The sequence below is a fragment of the Sceloporus undulatus genome, chromosome 4, assembly GCF_019175285.1.
Source record: "Sceloporus undulatus isolate JIND9_A2432 ecotype Alabama chromosome 4, SceUnd_v1.1, whole genome shotgun sequence".
NCBI classification, from domain to species: domain Eukaryota; kingdom Metazoa; phylum Chordata; class Lepidosauria; order Squamata; family Phrynosomatidae; genus Sceloporus; species Sceloporus undulatus.
The window spans coordinates 170,525,939-170,532,261 of NC_056525.1; the positions used below are offsets into that span (position 1 = coordinate 170,525,939).

General features: G+C 40.3%; 1 protein-coding gene across 7 annotated transcripts in view; it reads right to left on the reverse strand.

Annotated features, from left to right (window-relative positions):
• Window positions 1-5,764, reverse strand: part of MAK (male germ cell associated kinase) — a 39,925-nt gene extending 34,161 nt beyond the window's left edge. The window contains exons 1-2 of one of the 7 annotated variants that reach the window (XM_042464876.1): window positions 5,597-5,760; window positions 1,258-1,311 (exon numbers count right to left, since the gene is read on the reverse strand). The gene's annotated coding sequence lies outside the window, so the exon portion shown is untranslated. Of the gene's footprint in view, window positions 1-1,257; window positions 1,312-5,596 lie in introns of all 7 variants that reach the window. The other 6 variants (XM_042464875.1, XM_042464878.1, XM_042464877.1 and 3 more) reach the window with 6 other exon arrangements.
• Window positions 5,765-6,323: the final 559 nt, after the last annotated feature.

The following is a 6,323-nucleotide window of genomic DNA, read 5'->3' on the forward strand; positions in this document are numbered from 1 at the left end:
AACAAAGACACAAATATACAACATTAAATTCCTCTGGGAGTAACCTGCTAGGAGGAGGAGGAGGAAAAATCCTATTGTAAACAACAGATTGTGCTTTACTGTTGAGGACATGCAACCAGTAATCTCCTCAAGCAGGATTAAGGAAAGATTAAAGGAGAGGACAGATAGAGGACAAGTTGGCATTACTTGATTGATCTTAACCATATTGGAAAAGTTGCAGGAAAAAATAGCTATGGATCAAAATAACACCCATTTAACTGATATATTGATATATTGTGATGTTATCCTTTTAAATTAAATTTCAAACAAAAGATAAATTCTAGTAATGGCATCATTAACACAGCTAAAACTAAGTCTAGAAAAACTGGGATATGTATACAGTGGGCCCTTGTTTTCTGCTGGGGGTTTGGTTCCAGGTCCCCCCATGGATAACAAAACCCGTGGCTGCTCAAGTCCCATTAAATATAATGGCATGGCATAGCAAAATAGTGTCCCCTATAATAAAATGGCAAAATCAAGGTTTGCTATTTGGAATTTATACTTTTTAAAAAATATTTTCAAGTTGTGGATACTTGAATCCATGGATAAAAAAAATCTGTGGATAAGGAGGACCTAATGTACATAATTTCCCCAGAACCTTTCACTCTTCATAATAAAAACCTTCACAAATGCTGAGATTGTCAGAAGAGTAATCTCCCCATTAGTAAGGCTAGCAGACATTCTAAGTTGTCAATGCTTGCTAAATGTCCAAGACCACTGTCAGTCTAAAATTACAGTCAAAATAAAATATTTTTTCTGTTTGTCATCTAAAAACACTTGCCCTGTGCCTTTGAGTTATTTCCAACTTATGGCAACCCTAAGGTGAGGCTATCACAGAGTTTTCTTGGCAAGACTTGTTCAGAGTGGGTTTGCCTTTGCTCTTCTGAAGCTAAGAGAGTGTGACTTGTTGAAGGTCAACCAGTAAGTTTCCCATCACCAAGCAGAGAGCCATACCAGTCCCTTTTATAAAAATTATTGTTAAATACAAATTTAAAATTAGAAAGTAATAATCCTAAAAAACTAATTTAATGTACAGTAATGATATGTGAAAACATCAGAAGTAACATTATTAAAAGCCAGGTTAGGAAATGGTAATAGGAGTGTTAAGAGAAATGGGATAAATAATAACAAATAGGGAGTCTTTTCCAAAATGTTTACATTCCATGCTCTTTAGACATTTGACTAATCAAATAAAGTGGCATTATTTAGGATACTTACTAGGCATTATGCTGTTACCCACTATCTTAAAAGTGAGAGGCTAGGCTTTAAATGCTGTATTCAAAACAAGAAATAATGTAAACATAGCTTTATAAATACGGCATTACAGATTTTTCCCTAAAGAATGTATTCTGTAAGACCGTGAGAAATGGTGGGTCTTGTGGGCTTTTTGAAGTCTAGTGGACTAAATGGTAACATATGATATCTTAAAGATGTATTTTGTTCCTTATTGTGTAAGCCAATGATGCTCAAAGTGGTGGTCTGTGAACAGGTGCCAGTCTGCAAGCCATCTGTTGCTGGTCCCTGGTGAGTTTCCAGGAAAAAAAGAATCAAAGATAGTCAATGGGTATAAATACTGTACTATTCTGTGGCACTACAGGGAAAGAAATTTGTCAGTCTCCCATGTTAAAAAGTTTGAGAAGCACTGGTGTAGGCAACTGTCCATGAACCTGATCAAAGTCTGATATGCCATGCAACAAAAAGAGCATCAAAATGTAACAAAGGTCCAAAAGACACTGCAGAAATAATCCAGTTTGAGACCGCTTTAACTGCTCTGGCTCAATACTAGGGAATTCTGGGAACTGTTGTTGTGTGACACATTTAGCCTTCTCTATCAGAGCTCTGGTGCCACAATAACTTACAATTCCCAGGATTTCCTAGCATTGATCCAAGGCAGTTAAAGTGCTCTCAAACTGGATTATTTCTGCAGTGTCTTTTGGGATCAGAGTTATCCAGCTCTATCCCACTTACTGGGAAAAACCCATATATGCCATTTATATTACAGTAATTAAAACTACAGTGCAACGCCACATCAGCACAGCACTGCAAACTGTAGTATTGTACAGTAGTGTCAAAGAAAAGTTAGAAGCAGTAGTAGCACAGCTGTACTGACCATTACAATTGCACCAAAATCAGGCCAAAGTTTGCACTTGGAGCAAAGGGATAATAATGGCTAGGTCTAAAAGGTTTTCACATACGCAGAATGCTTCCCATACAGCTACTGTTGGGGCTAAAATGACAACATTTAGTCCAACATCACCTCACAGGACTGGACTGCAACGTACAGTTATTCTAGGGTTTATATACCATGGATATCAATAAGGAGACATGTGCATACAATCAAGTTACATCTTGTGGATGTCAGTGAAACTTTTTAAAAACCTTTCAACTTATCTATTTCTTACTGGAAAAAGGCCACACTGATCATTTCCAGAAAGCATAGGCCTTTCTTATTAGTTTCACCTTAATTCTCATAGATTAAAAAAAAAAAGACATCATGAATACTAAAGAAATGAAAGCCTGATGATGCTGATCTTGCAAGCAGTTTTTTTTTAAAGAAAAATTTGACTTTACTAGAATTAATAATACTTGCACAATTTATCATCTTCATCAACCCCATTCTGGATAGAATGTGAAGGTTTTCAGAAACCTAAGCGGAATATAACCTGTATGAAGCTGCATCTGCACTGCAGAAATAATTCAGTTTGACACCACTTTAACTGTCATGACTCAGTGCTATGGAATACTGTGATGTGTCATTTTGTGAGGTATTTAGCCTTCTCTGTCAGGGAATTCTGGTGCCACAACAGATCCCAGGATTCAATAGGATGGAGCCATGAATTAAAGCAGTGTCAAAATGCATTGTTTCTGCAGTGCAGACAAAGCCTACGATTTGTTTCTCATGTATACTATAGTACAGTAAAGTCACAATAACCATATTTGTTTTAAAGAATAACTGAGGAACCCCTGGAATGTACCTCTTTCTAATTAGTATGCTTAAGAACAGAAAGTTATAACTAATGTTCACTCTCAGAAACTTTAGAGGCGGGTGTTTGACAGAAGAACTACTTGCTCCTGTTAACAATCGCAAATGGAAGTGTATCAACTGGAGCTGGATGTCTGCATGGAATGTACTACTGTTAGCATTTTGAAAGAGTTCATCTTGCATCAGTTTTATTTCCTTGTTTACTCCAGCAGGACAAACTATTGCGGTTGCTACAGAGTCACAAGTGGTTCCCAAGGTAGTAAAACAGGCCTTTTACATCCTTCCATTCATATGAAAACTGCAGCTTTCATTTTACAACTAAAGAGGACAGCTAATTTTTCCTGTCCTTGGCATTTGTACATCTGCCATCATTCGTATGGTTAGGAAAGAAACTCCTTTCCTTGCAATATTTCAGTCCAGTCTATCTAGAATAAGAGGCATCCAAGCTTCTTCTATCAATTTTCTTATCATCAGCTCTTGACAATATTTACTTTAAAATAATAGAATAGCAGAGTTGGAGTGTCCTCTTACTGTCAGGAGGTTCTTTCTATTGTTTAAATGAAATCTCTTTTCCTGTAGTTTGAATCCACTGAATTGATGTGCCACATTAACTACAAACACCAATGCCAGGATCTAACAATCTTGTGTGTTTTGTGTGCCTTCAAGTTCATTCTGATTTATGGTGACCCTAAGGTGAAACTATCAGCAGAGGTTATAGATATGGACAACCTGTCAAAGTTGCTGAAAGAAGAAGCATATGAGGAAGATAACTTAAGTTGGAAACCCTTTATTGATTTTTGTGAAAAGAGATGGAAAGCATAAGTATAAATAAAATCACAGATTAAAATATGATGGTGAAAGGGATATATGGCAACTAGTATAAAGGGGAAAATATAGATATAAGGCTGACGTATGTACAGTTATTATGTTTAAAAATGTAGAATGGAAAGAAATGTTCAGGAGGGGAAAAATTCAGATGTACACTCCCAAAGATGAGATATTTTTTAGTATATGAGAAGATAAAGAAAAGACTGAGATGGTTCTAAGGAATAGATAATGAAGGAGGAACAAAGAAGAGAGGTGAATAAGTGATATGAGAAGATGTGTGTAAGAGAGATCTAAGATGGTAAAGAATGATATGTGAGGGAAAAGGGGGGGTTGGAAGAGAAGAAATGTGTTATATTATAATGTGAGAATGTAAGTATATATGTGTGTTTTGATATCTTCAATAAAAAAAAGAAACTATATTGTTTTGTTGGAAAGTTTTCTTCAAAGGAGGTTTGCCATTGCTTCCCCTTGAGGCTGAGAGCATGTGACTTGCCCATGGTCCCTCAGTGGGTTTCATGGCTCAGCTGAGAAACAAACCCTGGTCAATTGTGACAGAAAATATCTAATTTGAATGACAAAATAAACAGATGGGATGAAGTGATGAATTAAAACACCACTTTTCAAAAATGAAGAGCTTGAGGAGGGAGAGGAAAGATTGTAGGCTACCTCAAAAACCCACCCTTTGTAGGTAGGCTTTTAAAAAAGAAGCCTATAAATTGACTGGAAGTGTTTCAAAGGACTATACAGACTAGCTTTGTAGAATACGAATACAACGCACATCTTAGCAGAATCCCTTTAAGATGGCATTGTACTGGTTAGAAAGACCAAGGAAGATGAAGGAATCTCAGAGCCCAGTCAGTTTCACAGCCTTACAAGAAAGTCCAGAGGAGGAAAAAGATGAGCAGAGAACCTTTTATGCCGCCTTGAGCTCTTTGGGGGGAAAGGACATAGGTAGAATAAATGAAAACGCCAGCCAGGAATAAATCTGTAAAGGGGCAGACGTAAGGCTTTACTATTGAGCCCCACACCCCAGGAGGAAATGTACCATTAGTGTTTTCACCCCCTTGTTGTTGTGTGCCTTCACCTCATTTCTGACTTAATGGTGACCCTAAGGATGAGCCTATCCTGAGGTTGCCATTGCCATCCTCTGAGGCGGAGAGGATGTGCCCTGCCCAAAGGGTTTACATGGCTGAGCCTGGATCCGAACTCTGGTCTCCAGAATGAAACCACTATTCCATGCCGGATTGCATCCCCTACAAAAACAATATCACACCTGAAGATGAAGGAATCTATGATTTCTAATTTTTGAGCCACAAGCTGAACTAGTCTGGAAAATCAGTATGGAAAGGGATCTTGCAGCCCCTTTGAGACAGCATGGCAGCATGAGTGTTTGGATCACTTGATCTACTTCCTCAGATGCATTTTATTAACAAGGAAGGAGGCTGAAATCTAGGAAAGCTGAGGCTGAAGCCTTCTTTCTTCCAGTCAGTCTCCAAGGGGCCTCAAGGTCTCTCTGCAGACTGATTCTACAGATTAACAGGGCTATATCTCTGAACCATAATAATAATAGTAGTAATAATATGCATCTGAGAGAGTAGACTGAAGTCCCAGAAACCCCACCTGGCCCAAAAGCATGGCAGCCCCTGGTCTAGAATCCTAACTCTGGGGGGCAGGTCACACTCTCTCAGCCTCAAAGGAAAGCAATGGCAAACCCCCCGCATTCCCTCCAGGCCTGTCAGCACTCACTGCCTCGCTCCTCCCGGCCGCCTCTGGAGGGTCCGGGGCCTCCCCCTCCGGCTCCTTCCGCCGCTCTGCCCTCCGGCCGCCTCATCCCAACCTCCGCCTCCGGCGACTCGGCCCACACTGGCCTCGCTCCGGCGGAGGCGGCTGCAACAGCGGCTGCGCGGGCGACTCGTTGCCTAGGCAACAGCCAACGCGCATGGAGGAGTGGGCGGGGATAAACGAATCCGGAGGCGAGGAGGAGTGGAAGGGGATAGGTCCAGCAACTGACCAGGATCCTGATTGGCTGAGCCGCGAGCCTTGTTTAAGCCACTCTGAAGGCGAGCGCGGAGGTGAGGAGGAGTGGAAGGTGATAGGTCCAGCAAGTGAAAGGGGGCGGGCTCTCGAGCACTGCTAGCATTCTGATTGGCTAAGCCGCGAGCGTTCCAGACAAAGAGAGCGCACCTGCTTGCCTTTACCGCCAGGGGGCGTGAGCGCAAGCTCTGGACGGCTGTTAGCTGTGTATGAGCGATGGCTGTGTTCAATGTTTTGTTGATGCAACGCTTTTGACGCTAAACTCTGTAATCCCCAACCTTTCCTCCTTCTTCACTGCCATTCTTTAGTTTTCCCACCCTTTTGTGTCATGGTTTTCATCATTATTATTATTATTCCTTAAATTTTATTGTTATATTCTGTAATCCGCCTCAATTCCCTCAGGAAAAGGCGAAATATACATAAATTATATTATTATTAT